Raw genomic sequence first — 19,851 nt, forward strand, 5'->3', positions numbered from 1 at the left:
CCTCTTGACGTTACCCTAGGATAGGGGGCGCCACAGCGCATTTTGGAAAAAATTCGTGCCCATTTTCAACGGCCTACTAATCAGACTCAGAAGCTAGGATATGCATATAATTAATACATGTGGATAGAAAACACCCTAAAGTTTCTAAAACTGTTTGAATGGTGTCTGTGAGTATAACAGAACTCATATGGCAGTCAAAACCCCGAGACCGATTGAACCAGGAAGTGGAATTCTGAATTGTGGACTCAACTTCACGTCGTCGCCTATTATTCACACCGTGAGATATCGTTTATTGAGCACTTCCTATTGCTTCCACAAGATGTTGCCAGTCTTTACAAAGTGTTTTGAGCCTTCTACTGTCGAAACTCAGTGAATGAGACGCGTTGGAAATTGGTTACAGGGGGAGGGCCATCACCATTATGACGCCGGCGGCCCTGTCTACCCCCACCTTTGGAAACGTTTTGAAACACGATGAAATCATCCCCCTCGAATCTTATTGGCTCTCTTGTTGAAACAGGCCCTGAAGATTTATGTTATACAACGTTTGACATGTTTGAACGAACCTAAATGTGAAAAAAAAGGATTATTTCGAAACTGCTGTGGCACGCACGGCAGAGTAGTTGGATACACCCTTCGGACGCGCTAACAACAGCAAGCTAATGGAACATAAAGGATGGACTTTTTCGACCGAAAATACATCTGTTGTGGACCTGGGATCCCTGGAAGTGCTTTCTGATGAAGACAACTAAAGGTAAGGGATTATTGACAATATTATACAACATTAGATGTGATATGCGATTGTTCCAAGATGGCGCCGAGCTGTATTTACTAGCTCATTTTCTGAGTATCGCATCCCCTTTTATCGCTAAGTGTGATTACCCAGTAAAGTTATTTTTAAATCTGGTATGACAGGTGCTTTCAAGAGATATTCATCTATAAATCTTAGAATGACAATATTACATTTTAACCTCTCTGGGCTAGGCGGGACGAATTCGTCCCACCTACGTAACAGCCAGTTGAATCCTGTGGCGTGATTTTCAAAACCTTTGAAATGCTATTACTTCAATTTCTCAAACATATGACTATTTTACAGCTATTTAAAGACAAGACTCTTGTTAATCTAACCACACTGTCCGATTTCAAAAAGGCTTTACAACGAAAGCAAAACATTAGATTATGTCAGCAGAGTACCAAGCCAGAAATAATCAGACACCCATTTTTCAAGCTAGCATATAATGTCACAAAAACCCAGAAGACAGCTAAATGCAGCACCAACCTTTGATGATCTTCATCAGATGACAACCCTAGGACATTATGTTATACAATACATGCATGTTTTGTTCAATCAAGTTCATATTTATATCAAAAACCAGCTTTTTACATTAGCATGTGACGTTCAGAACTAGCATACCCCCCGCAAACTTCCGGGGAATTCGCTAACATTTTACTAAATTACTCACGATAAACGTTCACAAAAAGCATAACAATTATTTTAAGAATTATAGATACAGTCCTCCTCTAACAGAACTCAAATGGCAGGTCAAAACCTGATAGATTCCTTTACAGGAAGTGGCCTGTCTGACCATTTCTTGAACTTCTTTTCCATCTCGATCATTTACTAAGGATCTCTGCTTTAACGTGACACTTCCCACGTCGTCCATAGGCGCTCAGAGCCCGGGAAAAAACAGAATGTCGTCATTCCAGCCCCAGGCTGAAACACATTATCGCCTTCCTCAAGTGGCCGATCAAGGGACACTGGGCTTAGGCGCGTGACCCGACCGCCCCCGCCTTTGGGATTTTTTCCTCTGTTTGCCGAAAAGGAGATTCCCTGTCGGAATATTATCGCTTTTCTACGAGAAAAATGGCGTAAAAATTGATTTTAAACAGCGGTTGACATGCTTCGAAGTACGGTAATGGAATATTTAGAATTTTATTGTCACGAATTGCGCCATGCGCGCGACACTTCTTTACTATTTCGGAGAGTGTCTGGAACGCACGAACAAAACGCCGCTATTCGGATATAACGATGGATTATTTTGGACCAAACCAACATTTGTTATTGAAGTAGCAGTCATGGGTGTGCATTCTGACGAAGACAACAAAAGGTAATCAAACTTTTATAATAGTAAATATGATTATGGTGAGTGCTAAACTTGCCGGGTGTCTAAATAGCGAGCCCGTGATGCCTGGGCTATGTACTTAGAATATTGCAAAATGTGCTTTCACCAAAAAGCTATTTTAAAATCGGACATATCGAGTGCATAGAGGAGGTCTGTATCTATAATTCTTAAAATAATTGTTATGCTTTTTGTGAACGTTTATCGTGAGTAATTTAGTAAAATGTTAGCGAATTCCCCGGAAGTTTGCGGGGGGTATGCTTGTTCTGAACGTCACATGCTAATGTAAAAAGCTGGTTTTTGATATAAATATGAACTTGATTGAACAAAACATGCATGTATTGTATAACATAATGTCCTAGGGTTGTCATCTGATGAAGATCATCAAAGGTGAGTGCTGCATTTAGCTGTCTTCTGGGTTTTGGTGACATTATATGCTGGCTTGAAAAATGGGTGTCTGATTATTTCTGGCTTGGTACTCTGCTGACATAATCTAATGTTTTGTTTTCGTTGTAAAGCCTTTTTGAAATCGGACAGTGTGGTTAGATTAACGAGAGTCTTGTCTTTAAATAGCTGTAAAATAGTCATATGTTTGAGAAATTGAAGTAATAGGATTTTTAAGGTTTTGAAAATCGCGCCACAGGCTGGCAGTGGCTGTTACGTAGGTGGGACGAATGCAAGCGTCCCACCTAGCCCATAGAGGTTAAATAGTCATTATGGAGACACCTATTTTACAACCCTTTTTCCATAAAACATATTAATGCTCTAGAACTGATGCGATTCAAGAAATAAGGTGTCACCAACTGGCTCGAAGTTCCTAACAAAAGGGAGAAAACATGGAGACAAGGAATAACAAAATATATTCATTAATAAAGTAAACTAAATACAATTAACAATGGTGTGTGTAATCAGTAGTGTAAGTGAGTGTTTTGCATACATAAATGTGATAATGTGGGGTGTTGAAAGGTGCCAAAGCAAACAAACAAAAGGCCACAAAAATACCACAACAACATCTATGAAGGTGTCTGCATGGAGAGAGTCTCCTCCATGAATGGGGAAGAGGTGCATTTATCCTGGGACACACCCGGGTCCAGGTGTTTCCCATGTCGCTGACGACCCTCCCAGCTCCGCCCACCGGCATCCTAATAAGGAAACAAGAACAGAGAGAGAGAATACGGCGGACAGAGTGGGAGGGTCGTCACAAAGGGGACAAAGCACAGGAAAACTACTTTAGGTTCTCTAGAGATAAGGGGACAAAACACAGGAAAACTACTTTAGGTTCTCTAGAGATAAGGGGACAAAACACAGGAAAACTACTTTAGGTTCTCTAGAGATAAGGGGACAAAGCACAGGAAAACTACTTTAGGTTCTCTAGAGATAAGGGGACAAAACACAGGAAAACTACTTTAGGTTCTCTAGAGCGCGTTAGATAAATTCCCTTGCAGGTGGTTTAAACTGCGTTATAATGTGACTTTGCTGATGGAAAACCATATCATGAGGAGGTTTCTACTCATGCTCTGTTATTGGGTCTCTGGAGTGGAAATTAGAAATGAAAGTTCTGGAACTCCAACATGTGCTTCTGTTATGAGAAAAACTCCACAATGAAACTGACATTAAATGTGGAGAATTAAACATCTGTTGAACATCAAGTAGCCTATTAATCTGTATGCCTATCTAGGCTAATGTAGCCTATTAATCTTTATGCCTATCTAGGCTAATGTAGCCTATTAATCTTTATGCCTACCTAGGCTACTGTAGCCTATTAATCTTTATGCCCATCTAGGCTACTGTAGCCTATTAATCTTTATGCCTACCTAGGCTACTGTAGCCTATTAATCTTTATGCCCATCTAGGCTACTGTAGCCTATTAATCTTTATGCCTACCTAGGCTACTGTAACCTATTAATCTTTATGCCTACCTAGGCTACTGTAGCCTATTAATCTTTATGCCTACCTAGGCTACTGTAGCCTATTAATCTTTATGCCTATCTAGGCTAATGTAGCCTATTAATCTTTATGCCTATCTAGGCTAATGTAGCCTATTAATCTTTATGCCTATCTAGGCTAATGTAGCCTATTAATCTTTATGCCTATCTAGGCTACTGTAGCCTATTAATCTTTATGCCTATCTAGGCTAATGTAGCCTATTAATCTTTATGCCTATCTAGGCTAATGTAGCCTATTAATCTTTATGCCTATCTAGGCTACTGTAGCCTATTAATCTTTATGCCTATCTAGGCTAATGTAGCCTATTAATCTTTATGCCTATCTAGGCTAATGTAGCCTATTAATCTTTATGCCTATCTAGGCTACTGTAGCCTATTAATCGTTATGCCTATCTAGGCTACTGTAGCCTATTAATCTTTATGCCTATCTAGGCTAATGTAGCCTATTAATCTTTATGCCTATCTAGGCTACTGTAGCCTATTAATCGTTATGCCTATCTAGGCTACTGTAGCCTATTAATCTTTATGCCTATCTAGGCTACTGTAGCCTATTAATCTTTATGCCTATCTAGGCTAATGTAGCCTATTAATCTGTATGCCTATCTAGGCTAATGTAGCCTATTAATCTTTATGCCTATCTAGGCTACTGTAGCCTATTAATCGTTATGCCTATCTAGGCTACTGTAGCCTATTAATCTTTATGCCTATCTAGGCTAATGTAGCCTATTAATCTTTATGCCTATCTAGGCTACTGTAGCCTATTAATCGTTATGCCTATCTAGGCTACTGTAGCCTATTCATCTTTATGCCTATCTAGGCTACTGTAGCCTATTAATCGTTATGCCTATCTAGGCTAATGTAGCCTATTAATCTGTATGTCACGTCCTGGCCAGTATATAAAGTTAATTGTTTTGTAGTTTGGTCAGGGCGTGGCAGAGGGTATTTGTTTTATGTGGTTCGGGGTGGTGTGTTTGTTAAAAGGGTGTTTGGTTTAGTATTTCCGGGTTTTGGTTTATGTCTAGGTAGTTCTATGTGGAGTCTAGTGAGTGTATGTCTATGTTTGGTTAATTGGGGTTGGGACTCTCAGTTGAAGGCAGGTGTTGTCTATCTGCCTTTGATTGAGAGTCCCATATATTAGGGTGTGTTTGTGTTTGTGATTTGTGGGTGATTGTTCTGTGTTGAGCCTATGCTAGCCAGACTGTTTGTAGTTGTTCGTTCGTTCTTTTTGTTTTGTGATTTTTGTATGTTCATTTTTGTAGTTAATAAAAATCAAGATGAGCATACACGTACCTGCTGCGTATTGGTCCTCCTTCACCGACGACGGCCGTGACAGAATCACCCACCACCAAAGGACCAAGCAGCAGAGGAAGGAGCAGACGGAGTTCGAGTTGGACTGGCGGGAGAAGTGGACTTGGGAGGAAGTTCTGGACGGGGCCGGACCCTGGCATCAGGCTGGGGATTATCGCCGCCCGCAGTGGGAAATTGAGGCAGCCAAGGCAGAGAGGCGGTGGTACGAGGCCAGAGTGGACGCGCTGATGGAGAAGCACGAGAGGCACCCCCAAGAATTTTTTTTTGGGGGGGCACACGGGTAGTTTGGCTAGGCGTAAGAAGAGCCGGAAGCCAGCTACCCGTGGTTATATGGAGGAGCGTATGGGGTGGAGAGTGCTATGTTTCGCTGAGGAGCGCACTATCTCACCCATACGCACGCACAGTCCGGTGCGCGTTATTCCAGCCCCTCGCAGGTGCCGTGCTAGAGCGGGCATCCAGCCTGGTAGGAGGATGCCTGCGCAGCGCATCTGGTCGCCGGTACGCCTCCGAGGACCAGGCTACCCAACTCCCGCTCTACGCACGGCTACCATCAGGCCCCTGCACAGCCCAGTCTGCCCTGTACGAGCACCCCGCTCGTACAGGGCTACTAGTTCCATCCAGCCAAGGCGGGTTGTGCAGGAGGTAAGATCTAGACCGACTGTGCGCCTCCATAGCCCTGGGCTTCCAGCTCCTGTCTCTCGTGCGGACCCGGAAGTGCGTCAACCCAGTCCGACTCGTCCTGTTCCCGCTCCCCGCACTAGCCTGGAGGTGCGTGTTCATAAGCTGGTATATCCGGTACCAGCACCACGCACCAGGATTATAGTGCGTCAGCCCGCCAGTCAACAGTCATCATCAGAGCTGCCCGCCAGTCAACAGTCATCATCAGAGCTGCCCGCCAGTCAACAGTCATCATCAGAGCTGCCCGCCAGTCAACAGTCATCATCAGAGCTGCCCGCCAGTCAACAGTCATCATCAGAGCTGCCCGCCAGTCAACAGTCATCATCAGAGCTGCCCGCCAGTCAACAGTCATCATCAGAGCTGCCCGCCAGTCAACAGTCGTCAGAGCTGCCCGCCAGTCAACAGTCGTCAGAGCTGCCCGCCAGTCAACAGTCGTCAGAGCTGCCCGCCAGTCAACAGTCGCCAGAGCTGCCCGCCAGTCAACAGTCGCCAGACAGGTCAGACTGCGCTGAACTGCCGGAGTGGCCAGACTGCGCTGAACTGCCGGAGTGGCCAGACTGCGCTGAACTGCCGGAGTGGCCAGACTGCGCTGAACTGCCGGAGTGGCCAGACTGCCCTGAACTGCCGGAGTGGCCAGACTGCCCTGAACTGCCGGAGTGGCCAGACTGCCCTGAACTGCCGGAGTGGCCAGACTGCCCTGAACTGCCGGAGTGGCCAGACTGCCCTGAACTGCCGGAGTGGCCCGAGTGGCCAGACTGTCCCGAGTGGCCAGACTGTCCCGAATTGCCAGACTGCCCAGACTGTCCCGAGTGGCCAGACTGTCCCGAGTTGGCAGACTGTCCCGAATTGCCAGACTGCCCAGACTGTCCCGAACTGCCAGACTGCCCAGACTGTCCCGAACTGCCAGACTGGCCCGACTGTCCCCCGGCGATGCCAGACTGGCCCGACTGCCCCTCGGCGATGCCAGAGTGGCCGACAGCCTGGAACGTCCGGAACCAGAGCCACCTCCAGAAATAGGTGGGTTGGGGAGGGGGGGTGTCGCACAGTGCCGTCGTTGACGGCAGCCACCCTCCCTTCCCTCCCTTTAGAAAAGGGGACTTTTTTTTGTGTTGCTTGGGGTTATTTTTTGTTAAGGTGCTTCTGGGGTAGCACCTTTAAGGGGGGGGTACTGTCACGTCCTGGCCTGTATAAAGGTTAATTAGTATTATAGTTTGGTCAGGACGTGGCAGAGGGTATTTGTTTTATGTGGTTCAGGGTGGTGTGTTTGTTAAAAGGGTGTTTGATTTAGTATTTCCGGGTTTTGGTTTATGTTTAGGTAGTTCTATGTTTAGTCTAGTGTGTCTGGTTCTATGTTGAGTTAATTGGGGTTGGACTTCCAATTGAAGGCAGCTGTTTGGTGTTGCCTTTGATTGGAAGTCCTTTATTAGTTGGGTGTGTTTGTCTTGTATTTTGTGGGTGATTGTTCTGTGTGTAAGCCGTATGCTTTACCAGACTGTTTGTAGTTGTTCGTTCGTTTCGTTTTGTTATTTTGTATGTTCATTTTTGTAGTTAATAAAAGTCAAGATGAGCATACACGTGTACCTGCTGCGTATTGGTCCTCCTTCACCGACGACAACCGTGACACCCTCAGATCAATCATGTCCGTTTTAGCCATTCTGTCTATATTCTCAGATATGTTTAAAAAAGAACAGATTGAAAGACAATAAATAGCCTACTGTTAGTGAATACAAATACGTGTGAGACATGGCCTTGTGTTGCTGTACTGTCTATAACTACCTTAACAAACAATGACTTATTATTATTATTATTATTGTTGTTGTTGCTGCTGCACTGTCTATAACTACCTTAACAAACAGTGACTTATTATTATTATTGACAGTTACCATGGAGATGAAATGTCACAACTACATATTCATGTGATTGCATTAAATCACCTGACTTTCGATATGTCTGTTAGTAAATGTTTGATAAGAGATAATTAATAAATGATAACAATTGACATTCAAGAATAACTGTGTTAACCACAACCAACATGTTGGATATCTGTTTAGGGGTCAGTGCTCTAAAATGAGTCTCTCTTGGGAGAGAGAGGAGGGTGGGGAACATGACACCAAAGCTAAGAGGTGAGATTACAATTTTGTTTTGGAATTATTAAGAGTTTATTTAAAAAATGCTATTTATAAAAATGTTCACATTTGTTTTTTAATCAGACATGGTTTCTCTTGGCTACCTTCAATATTACTGTCCTCAGATTATTTATTAATAGATTTTATTTATTTCAAAACGCTATATATCAATTGTTTCGCTGGAATGGAATATTTGTATCCTATATTTTTGACTGTATTATGTGGTTGTCTCAGCTAGCTATCTTAAGATGAATGCACTTACTGTAAATCACTCTGGATAAGAGCATCTGCTAAATCAGGGGTTCTCAATCCGGGGTCTGTGGAGGTACTGCAGTGGCTCCACGGCACCCTGACTGTACTCGTTGCAATGTAACACATTTGATAGAATTTTCACATGACACGACCACTTTGCCTACTCTTAATTATTGCCTAATATAATGGAATGCATATTTTCTTTACCAATTCTGATCGTTGTTACAAGAAGAATTTTGACAATATTCCCGTTATATCAACACACTCTTCACACCCGTTTAACAACTCTAAATAGATTTGGCATAGAAGGCATCAAGTCCCTTGTCAATAAGGTTGGCTACAACGTTACCTACAATGTTAATTTTCATCTAACATATATTATGCCCCAGATGCCTTCAATTGCCCAATTTATAGCCATGCCCAATTTAGGATTATTTTTTTAACAACGCGATGTTGCGCTCCACTCTACACGCAGAGTGGGCTGAGGTGATCTTGGGGAATAACGACGGAGTTCGCTACAGTGTTGAGACGCTGAAGTTTATTGTTCAATTCGCTTTTAGCTTTACGGTCAGGGACAGTATGAGTGTAGCCAGATCCTTTTCACTTGCTATCCTTGTTTCATTTTGTGGTTCACCGGATTCGTCATCATCCTCGAGACGAAGTACAGAACAACCTGCTACCTAGCCAATCTAGTCGGTACAGCTAGGTAGTTTTTTACTATTTTTTGTATTTATTTATTTAACCTTAACCAGTCAAGTCTGTTAAGAACATATTGTTATTTACAATGACGGCCTAACGAAATGCAAAAGGCCTCCTGCAGGGACAGGGGGCTGGGATTATAAATTAATAAAATATAAATATAGGAAAAAACACACATCACAACAAGAGAGACAACACTACATTAATGTTAAGCTAGCTACTCTACCAACAGCATCATAGTTATCCTAGCTAGTCGGTACAGCTCGGTAAGCTAGCTAGCTACTCTACCAGCAGCATCCTAGTTATCCTAGCTAGTCGGTACAGCTAGGTAAGCTAGCTAGCTACTCTACCAGCAGCATCCTAGTTATCCTAGCTAGTCGGTACAGCTAGGTAAGCTAGCTAGCTACTCTACCAGCAGCATCCTAGTTATCCTAGCTAGTCGGTACAGCTAGGTAAGCTAGCTAGCTACTCTGCCAGCAGCATCCTAGTTATCCTAGCTAGTCGGTACAGCTAGGTAAGCTAGCTAGCTACTCTGCCAGCAGCATCCTAGTTATCCTAGCTACCACTACATCATCATCAAATCAAATCAAATCAAATGTATTTATATAGCCCTTCGTATATCAGCTGAAATCTCAAAGTGCTGTACAGAAACCCAGCCTAAAACCCCAAACAGCAAGCAATGAGTGTGAAAGAAGCACGGTGGCTAGGAAAAACTCCCTAGGAAAAACTCCCTAGAAAGGCCAAAAACCTAGGAAGAAACCTAGAGAGGAACCAGGCTATGAGGGATGGCCAGTCCTCTTCTGGCTGTGCCGGGTGGATATTATAACAGAACATGGTCAAGATGTTAAAATGTTCATAAATGACCAGCATGGTCAAATAATAATAATCATAGTAGTTGTCGAGGGTGCAACAAGCACGTCCGGTGAACAGGTCAGGGTTCCATAGCCGCAGGCAGAACAGTTGAAACTGGAGCAGCAGCATGGCCAGGTGGACTGGGGACAGCAAGGAGTCATCATGCCAGGTAGTCCTGAGGCATGGTCCTAGGGCTCAGGTCCTCCGAGAGAAAGAAAGAAAGAGAGAAAGAGAGAATTAGAGAGAGCATATTTAAATTCACACAGGACACCGGATAAGACAAGAGAATACTCCAGATGTAACAGACTGACCCTAGCCCCCCGACACATAAACTACTGCAGCATAAATACTGGAGGCTGAGACAGGAGGGATCAGAAGACACTGTGGCCCCATCCGATGATACCCCCGGACAGGGCAAAACAGGCAGGATATAAACCCACCCACTTTGCCAAAGCACAGCCCCCACACCACTAGAGGGATTTCTACAACCACCAACTTACCGTCCGAAGACAAGGCCGAGTATAGCCCACAAAAATCTCCGCCATGGCACAACCCAAGGGGGGGGCGCCAACCCAGACAGGAAGATCACGTCAGTGACTCAACCCACTCAATTGACGCACCCCTCCCATGGACGGCATGGAAGAACACAAGTAAGTCAGTGACTCAGCCCCTGTAATAGGGTTAGAGGCAGAGAATCCCAGTGGAAAGAGGGGAACCGGCAAGGCAGAGACAGCAAGGGCGGTTCGTTGCTCCAACCTTTCCGTTCACCTTCACACTCCTGGGCCAGACTATACATAATCATAAGACCCACTGAAGAGATAAGTCTTCAGTAAAGACTTAAAGGTTGAGACTGAGTCTGCGTCTCTCACATGGGTAGGCAGACCATTCCATAAAAATGGAGCACTATAGGAGAAAGCCCTACCTCCAGCCGTTTGCTTAGAAATTCTAGGGACAATTAGGAGGCCTGCGTCTTGTGACCATAGCGTACGTGTAGGTATGTACGGCAGGACCAAATCAGAAAGATAGGTAGGAGCAAGCCCATGTAATGCTTTGTAGGTTAGCAGTAAAACCTTGAAATCAGCCCTTGCCTTAACAGGAAGCCAGTGTAGGGAGGCTAGCACTGGAGTAATATGATCACATTTTTTGGTTCTAGTCAGGATTCTAGCAGCCGTATTTAGCACTAACTGAAATTTGTTTAGTGCTTTACCCGGGTAGCCGGAAAGTAGAGCATTGCAGTAGTCCAGCCTAGAAGTAACAAAAGCATGGATTCATTTTTCTGCGTCATTTTTGGACAGAAAGTTTCTGATTTTTGCAATGTTACGTAGATGGAAAAAATCTGTCCTTGAAACAGTCTTGATATGTTCTTCAAAAGAGAGATCAGGGTTCAGAGTAACGCCGAGGTCCTTCACAGTTTTATTTGAGACGACTGTACAACCATCCAGATTAATTGTCAGATTGAACAGAATATCTCTTTGTTTCTTGGGACCTAGAACAAGCATCTCTGTTTTGTCCGAGTTTAAAAGTAGAAAGTTTGCAGCCATCCACTTCCTTATGTCTGAAACACAGGCTTCTAGCGAGGGCAATTTTGGGGCTTCACCATGTTTCATTGAAATGTACAGCTGTGTGTCATCCGCATAGCAGTGAAATTTAACATTATGTTTTCGAATGACATCCCCAAGAGGTAAAATATATAGTGAAAACAATAGTGGTCCTAAAACGGAACCTTGAGGAACACCGAAATGTACAATTGATTTGTCAGAGGACAAACCATTCACAGAGACAAACTGATATCTTTCCGACAGATAAGATCTAAACCAGGCCAGAACTTGTCCATGTAGACCAATTTGGGTTTCCAATCTCTCCAAAAGAATGTGGTGATCGATGGTATCAAAAGCGACACTAAGATCTAGGAGCACGAGGACAGATGCAGAGCCTCGGTCTGACGTCATTAAAAGGTCATTTACCACCTTCACAAGTGCAGTCTCAGTGCTATGATGGGGTCTAAAACCAGACTGAAGCGTTTCGTATACATTGTTTGTCTTCAGGAAGGCAGTGAGTTGCTGTGCAACAGCTTTTTCTAAAATTTTTGAGAGGAATGGAAGATTCGATATAGGCCGATAGTTTTTTTATAATTTCTGGGTCAAGATTCGGCTTTTTCAAGAGAGGCTTTATTACTGCGACTTTTAGTGAGCTTGGTACACATCCGGTGGATAGAGCCGTTTATTATGTTCAACATAGGAGGGCCAAGTACAGGAAGCAGCTCTTTCAGTAGTTTAGTTGGAATAGGATCCAGTATGCAGCTTGAGGGTTTGGAGGCCATGATTATTTTCATCATTGTGTCAAGAGATATAGTACTAAAACACTTTAGTATCTCCCTTGATCCTAGGTCCTGGCAGAGTTGTGCAGACTCAGGACAATGGAGCTTTGGAGGAATACCCAGATTTAAAGAGGAGTCCGTAATTTGCCTTCTAATGATCATGATCTTTTCCTCAAAGAAGTTCATACATTTATTACTGCTGAAGTGAAGGCCATCCTCCATTTGCGAATGCTGCTTTTTAGTTAGCTTTGTGACAGTATCAAAAAGAAATTTCGGATTGTTCTTATTTTCCTCAATTAAGTTGGAAAAATAGGATGATCGAGCAGCAGTGAGGGCTCTTCGATACTGCACGGTACTGTCTTTCCAAGCTAGTCGGAAGACTTCCCGTTTGGTGTGGTGCCATTTCCGTTCCAATTTTCTGGAAGCTTGCTTCAGAACTCGTGTATTTTCTGTATACCAGGGAGCTAGTTTCTTATGACAGATGTTTTTAATTTTTAGGGGTGCAACTGCATCTAGGGTATTGCGCAAGGTTAAATTGAGTTCCTCGGTTAGGTGGTTAACTGATTTTTGTCCTCTGACGTCCTTGGGTAGGCAGAGGGAGTCTGGAAGGGCATCAAGGAATCTTTGGGTTGTCTGGGAATTTATAGCACGACTTTTAATGCTCCTTGGTTGGGGTCTGAGCAGATTATTTGTTGCAATTGTAAACGCAATAAAATGGTTTACAATTGCCGGCTGCCTGTATTTCTTGTGGACCGATGGAGCTCCCCGGTTGTTTCTTCCACCTGTTAAATCCCGTGGAGGCTTCTCCGTCTCTCGTTGACGGATGCTGGATACCTCTGTCAGGGTCTCCTCTGTTTACTAGATGGACAGTAACTTTAGTATTTAACCCCTCTATGTCCAAGGACCGAACTTTTGAATATTATTTTTGTGGTGCCTCAAGTAGGCTGGACACATTCCATTTTTAACAATGTTTTTTTTTCTGATAAAAACGACTTAATTGCATCCGCCATGGAGCCCAGTTTCATAACACTAACTTATGTCTCTAGTTGTGAAGTAATCGCGAAACAACATGCCATATTTTAGGTCATTTTTCACCCTGCCATCTCCTATTAGTTCTATTGAGCATCGTGGCACCAACTCACCTTCTGAACGTTCTATTCCCAGCCCATTGTTCTGCATCACAATGGCAGCATCGCTATTGGTATCAATGAGTCCTGCCTGCATTCACATTGTAGATTTACCTCAGGTAACTTATTATTAACAGGGTTACGGCTACTTTGTGAGAATGCTCACTGTTCTCCTCAGTACATGTTTTTATGACCTACAGTGCTAGGGATGGCTGGCACATAGCCATCAAACATTAAACATTTTCTGGTCATGGTTAACCATATTTGTTTTCAGAAAAAGGTATACAACCTAAACAAAACCCATGCCCCTGTCCTCTTTTTCAAGATGTGGCCGATTTAAACAGCCAAGAATACCTTTTTTTATTAAGAAATAACACATTTTTTGACAACTTGTTGTTTCTAAATGGCTGCTGGGTGATTTGATATCCATCGAAATCTTTGTTCGTAGACAGCGAATTGAGTGAATGCTGAAAAAAAAAAGAAAAACTGTTCACAATTAATAAAATGTTCTAGTTCATTTTACCACTTACAACCATAAAATAACAATTTATTGCATAACAAACAATGAAACTGACATAAATCAAAAACATCATACATTTAGTTAATTATATAAAAAAATAGATATTTAGATGGGTGACATTATCTGCCAAAGTAACAGCCCTGTAGACAAATAAGAGCTCTCCAGTAGGTACCAATTATTCAAAGGCCATTTTCTCAAAAGTGAGGTTACAAGTTCATCAACGTTTATTAAAGCAGAATTACTTGCCCATTGATCCTCAACTGTAGTGTATGCTATACGATTTCTAGCCCTGAGTCTCTGCATATATCCAAAGTGAAAACACCATTTAGAATTTTGCTACATAAGACCGAATCGAGCCGGTCGATCACATTTGACTGTATAAAACCTAGCAGTACTACTGATTTCTCTGAGAGTGAGGCAGATATATATTATTACTGTATAAAACATAGCAGTACTACTGATTTCTCTGAGAGTAAGGCAGATATATAGCATTTAGCAAGAAAACATGATTATTTGTCTCTCTGATGTGAAACCATCAAGTGATAGATTTTAAACAAATACATGTCTGTTATTGAACAACCCCATGCCATGATTAGATAGTGAAAAAACACACCAATCTCTTTCAAAATGTCTTTAAGAAATAAAAGCTTATTAACAAACATTTCTGAAAAGTGATATATAGCGTTTTGGAATGAAACTCTTGTTTCCCCATCTGAGCTCAGAGTAGATGAGAGATGTAATGTTTGTCTCTGTTGTGTAAAAGTCTAATCAAGCGGAAGAGACCAGCCTCCCCTGTACCCAGCTGTGTGTCCATGAAGAGTGACTGCTCTATGGAACCCCCTATATTCTTTAGAGAGGGAGACTTTTCTACTGAACAAAGGTGAGAAGAACTCGTGTGTCATGGTCAGTGAGTTAAACAACACTGTCTCTAGTCATTTCTCCTCTCCCATTTTCCCATTTCTTTTTGTTGTTTTCATAATCCATAGGCTAATCCTTTTTCCCATTTTCATAGTCCTAAAACAATGTTAAAGAAACACAACATTTCCTCCCTGTGTGTGTGTGTGTTGTGTGTGTGTGTGTGTGTGTGTGTGTGTGTGTGTGTGTGTGTGTGTGTGTGTGTGTCTGTGTCTGTGTCTGTGTCTGTGTGTGTGTGTGTGTGTGTGTGTGTGTGTGTGTTTTGTCCACAGAAACCAACAGGAGAGATCCGAGTCAGATATTGTCAGTGGTCAGTCTCCCCCGAGTCATCAAGCAGACCTGGCCTCCATATTCAGTGTATGTGGTCGTTACGTACATTTGTTTTTGTTTACCTCAAGTTGATCTGTCAATCATTCATTAATGTGTTAATGAGAAATCAAATCAAATGTATTTATATAGCCCTTCTTACATCAGCTGATATCTCAAAGTGCTGTACAGAAACCCAATCTAAAACCCCAAACAGCAAGCAATGCATGTGAAAGAAGCACGGTGGCTAGGAAAAACTCCCTAGGAAAAACTCCCTAGAAAGGCCAAAACCTAGGAAGAAACCTAGAGAGGAACCAGGCTATGAGGGGTGGCAAGTCCTCTTCTGGCTGTGCCAGGTGGAGAGTATAACAGAACATGGCCAAGATGTTCAAATGTTCATAAATGACCAGCATGGTCAAATAATAATAATCATAGTAGTTGTCGAGGGTGCAACAAGTCAGCAACTCAAGAGTAAGTGTCAGTTGGCTTTTTCATAGCCGATCTTTGAGAGTATCTCTACCGCTCCTGCTGTCTCTAGAGAGTTGAAAACAGCAGATCTGGGACAGGTAGCATGTCCGGTGAACAGGTCAGGGTTCCATAGCCACAGGCAGAACAGTTGAAACTGGAGCAGCAGCACGGCCAGGTGGACTGGGGACAGCAAGGAGTCATCATGCCAGGTAGTCCTGAGGCATGGTCCTAGGGCTCAGGTCCTCCGAGAGAAAGAAAGAAAGAGAGAAAGAGAGAATTAGAGAGAGCATATTTAAATTCACACAGGACACCGGATAAGACAAGAGAATACTCCAGATGTAACAGACTGACCCTAGCCCCCCGACACATAAACTACTGCAGCATAAATACTGGAGGCTGAGACAGGAGGGATCAGAAGACACTGTGGCCCCATCCGATGATACCCCTGGATAGGGCAAAACAGGCAGGATATAACCCCACCCACTTTGCCAAAGCACAGCCCCCACACCACTAGAGGGATATCTCCAACCACCAACTTACCATCCTGAGACAAGGCCGAGTATAGCCCACAAAGATCTCCGCCACGGCACAACCCAAGACAACCCAGACAGGAAGACCACGTCAGTGACTCAACCCACTCAAGTGACGCACCCCTCCTAGGGACGGCATGGAAGAACACCAGTAAGCCAGTGACTCAGCCCCTGTAATAGGGTTAGAGGCAGAGAATCCCAGTGGAGAGAGGGGAACTGGCCAGGCAGAGACAGCAAGGACGGTTCGTTGCTCCAGAGCCTTTCCGTTCACCTTCACACTCCTGGGCCAGACTACACTTAATCATAGGACCTACTGAAAAGATGAGTCTTCAGTAAAGACTTAAAGGTTGAGACTGAGTCTGCGTCTCTCACATGGGTAGGCAGACCATTCCATAAAAATTGAGCTCTATAGGAGAAAGCCCTGCCTCCAGCTGTTTGCTTAGAAATTCTAGGGACAATTAGGAGGCCTGCGTTTTGTGACCATAGCGTACGTGTAGGTATGCACGTCAGGACAAAATCGGAAAGATAGGTAGGAGCAAGCCCATTTAATGCTTTGTAGGTTAGCAGTAAAACCTTGAAATCAGCCCTTGCCTTAACAGGAAGCCAGTGTAGGGAGGCTAGCACTGGAGTAATATGATCACATCTTTTGGTTCTAGTCAGGATTCTAGCAGCCGTATTTAGCACTAACTGAAGTTTATTTAGTGCTTTATCTGGGTAGCCGGAAAGTAGAGCATTGCAGTAGTCCAACCTAGAAGTAACAAAAGCATGGATACATTTTTCAGCATCATTTTTGGACAGAAAGTTTCTGATTTTTGTAATGTTACGGAGATGGAAAAAGCTGTCCTTGAAACAGTCTTGATATGTTCTTCAAAAGAGAGATCAGGGTCCAGAGTAACGCCGAGGTCCTTCACAGTTTTATTTGAGACGACTGTACAACCATCCAGATTAATTGTCAGATTCAACAGAAGATCTCTTTGTTTCTTGGGACCTAGAACAAGCATCTCTGTTTGGTCCGAGTTTAAAAGTAGAAAGTTTGCAGCCATCCACTTCCTTATGTCTGAAACAAAGGCTTCTAGCAAGGGCAATTTTGGGGCTTTACCAAGTTTCATTGAAATGTACAGCTGTGTGTCATCCGCATAGCAGTGAAATTTAACATTATGTTTTCGAATGACATCCCCAAGAGGTAAAATATATAGTGAAAACAATAGTGGTCCTAAAACAGAACCTTGAGGAACACCGAAATGTACAGTTGATTTGTCAGAGGACAAACCATTCACAGAGACAAACTGATATCTTTCCGACAGATAAGATCTAAACCAGGCCAGAATTTGTCCATGTAGACCAATTTGGGTTTTCAATCTCTCCAAAAGAATGTGGTGATTGATGGTATCAAAAGCAGCACTAAGATCTAGGAGCACGAGGACTGATGCAGAGCCTCGGTCTGACGCCATTAAAAGGTCATTTACCACCTTCACAAGTGCAGTCTCAGTGCTATGATGGAGTCTAAACCCAGACTGAAGCGTTTCGTATACATTGTTTGTCTTCAGGAAGGCAGTGAGTTGCTGCGCAACAGCATTTTCATAATTTTTTGAGTGGAATGGAAGATTCGATGTAGGCCGATAGTTTTTTATATTTTCTGGGTCAAGGTTTGGCTATTTCAAGATAGGCTTTATTACTGCCACTTTTAGTGAGTTTGGTACACATCTGGTGGATAGAGAGCCGTTTATTATGTTCAACATAGGAGGGCCAAGCACAGGAAGCAGCTCTTTCAGTAGTTTAGTTGGAATAGGGTCCAGTATGCAGCTTGAAGGTTTAGATGCCCATGATTATTTTCATCATTGTGTCAAGAGATATAGTACTAAAACACTTTAGTGTCTCCCTTGATCCTAGGTCCTGGCAGAGTTGTGCAGACTCAGGACAACGGAGCTTTGGAGGAATACGCAGATTTAAAGAGGAGTCCGTAATTTGCTTTCTAATGATCATGATCTTTTCCTCAAAGAAGTTCATGAATTTGTTACTGCTGAAGTGAAAGCCATCCTCTCTTGGGGAATGCTGCTTTTTAGTTAACTTTGCGACAGTATCAAAAAGACATTTCGGATTGTCCTTATTTTCCTCAATTAAGTTGGAAAAATAGGATGATGGAGCAGCAGTGAGGGCTCTTCGATACTGCACGGTACTGTCTTTCCAAGCTAGTCGGAAGACTTCCAGTTTGGTGTGGCGCCATTTCCGTTCCAATTTTCTGGAAGCTTGCTTCAGAGCTCGGGTATTTTCTGTATACCAGGGAGCTAGTTTCTTATGACAAATGGTTTTAGTTTTTAGGGGTGTCACTGCATCTAGGGTATTGCGCAAGGTTCAATTGAGTTCCTCGGTTAGGTGGTTAACTGATTTTTGTCCTCTGACGTCCTTGGGTAGGCAGAGGGAGTCTGGAAGGGCATCTAGGAATCTTTGGGTTGTCTGAGAATTTATAGCATGACTTTTAATGCTCCTTGGTTGGGGTCTGAGCAGATCCTATATCATAATGAATCAGATTACATGGAGAGGAGGGGGGACCTGATCCTAGATCATAATGAATCAGATTACATGGAGAGGGGGAACCTGATCCTATATCATAATGAATCAGATTACATGGAGAGGGGGGACCTGATCCTATATCATAATGAATCAGATTACATGGAGAGGGGGGACCTGATCCTAGATCATAATGAATCAGATTACATGGAGAGGAGGGACCTGATCCTAGATCATAATGAATCAGATTACATGGAGAGCCGGATATATATATTATACCCTACTATTTTTTAATATTTAATATGCCATAAACTATTGTTTTTTGAACAGTTTCGTTAATTCATTCTAATTAATTTAATCATTATGACACACCCCTCACTATTGTCATTGGTTGCACTAATTGCACTGCCCGTCTACATAAGCTGGTTCAAGTATTGATGACATCACCCTGAAGAAGGCACAGTGATGCTGAAACGTTGGTAAATACCCAATAAATTACTGGGAGTTTATATATGGAGTGTGGGATTCTCTTAATTTTGATAGTTTATAACTCGTATGTAGTTGCCATCTTTTTGTGTTTTTCAGGCAGCCTGGGAAAGAACTGAAAAAACTCACTAAAGAGTCAAGACAGAGACACCAGAAAGACCCAAGAAGACTTGGACGCAGCATCAGAGGACAGAGAGGGATGTTCAGAACTCACTCAGTCTGGTCAGTTGGTGAGGGTAGACTTGGAGGCTGCTTACCTGACATGGAGGAAGTCCCCCCTCCTCTCCCCTACCTTCCCTATACCCCCCTCCTCTCCCCTACCTTCCCTATACCCCCTCCTCTCCCCTACCTTCCCTATACCCCCTCCTCTCCCCTGCCTTCCCTATACCCCCTCCTCTCCCCTACCTTCCCTATACCCCCTCCTCTCCCCTACCTTCCCTATACCCCCTCCTCTCGCCTACCTTCCCTATACCCCCCTCCTCTCCCCTACACCCCCCTCCTCTCCCCTACCTTCCCTATACCCCCTCTCTCCCCTACCTTCCCTATACCCCCCTCCTCTCCCCTACCTTGTTTGTGATTAGGTTAGAAGAGAATGACTCCTCAACCCAAGAGGTCCTGGAGCAGCTGTGATCAGGATAGAAGAGAATGACTCCTCAACCCGAGGCCCTGGAGCAGCTGTGATCAGGTTAGAAGAGA

General features: G+C 43.4%; 1 long non-coding RNA gene across 1 annotated transcript; it reads left to right on the forward strand.

Annotated features, from left to right (window-relative positions):
* The first annotated feature begins 8,090 nt into the window (after positions 1 to 8,090).
* LOC123739651 (uncharacterized) lies at positions 8,091 to 19,495 on the forward strand. The gene is made up of 3 exons (XR_014391314.1): positions 8,091 to 8,172; positions 14,706 to 14,822; positions 15,130 to 19,495. It is a non-coding gene; the product is annotated as an uncharacterized LOC123739651 (long non-coding RNA).
* Positions 19,496 to 19,851: the final 356 nt, after the last annotated feature.

The sequence above is a fragment of the Salmo salar genome, unplaced genomic scaffold (assembly GCF_965601325.2).
Source record: "Salmo salar unplaced genomic scaffold, fSalSal1 ptg000322l, whole genome shotgun sequence".
In the NCBI taxonomy this organism is placed as follows: domain Eukaryota; kingdom Metazoa; phylum Chordata; class Actinopteri; order Salmoniformes; family Salmonidae; genus Salmo; species Salmo salar.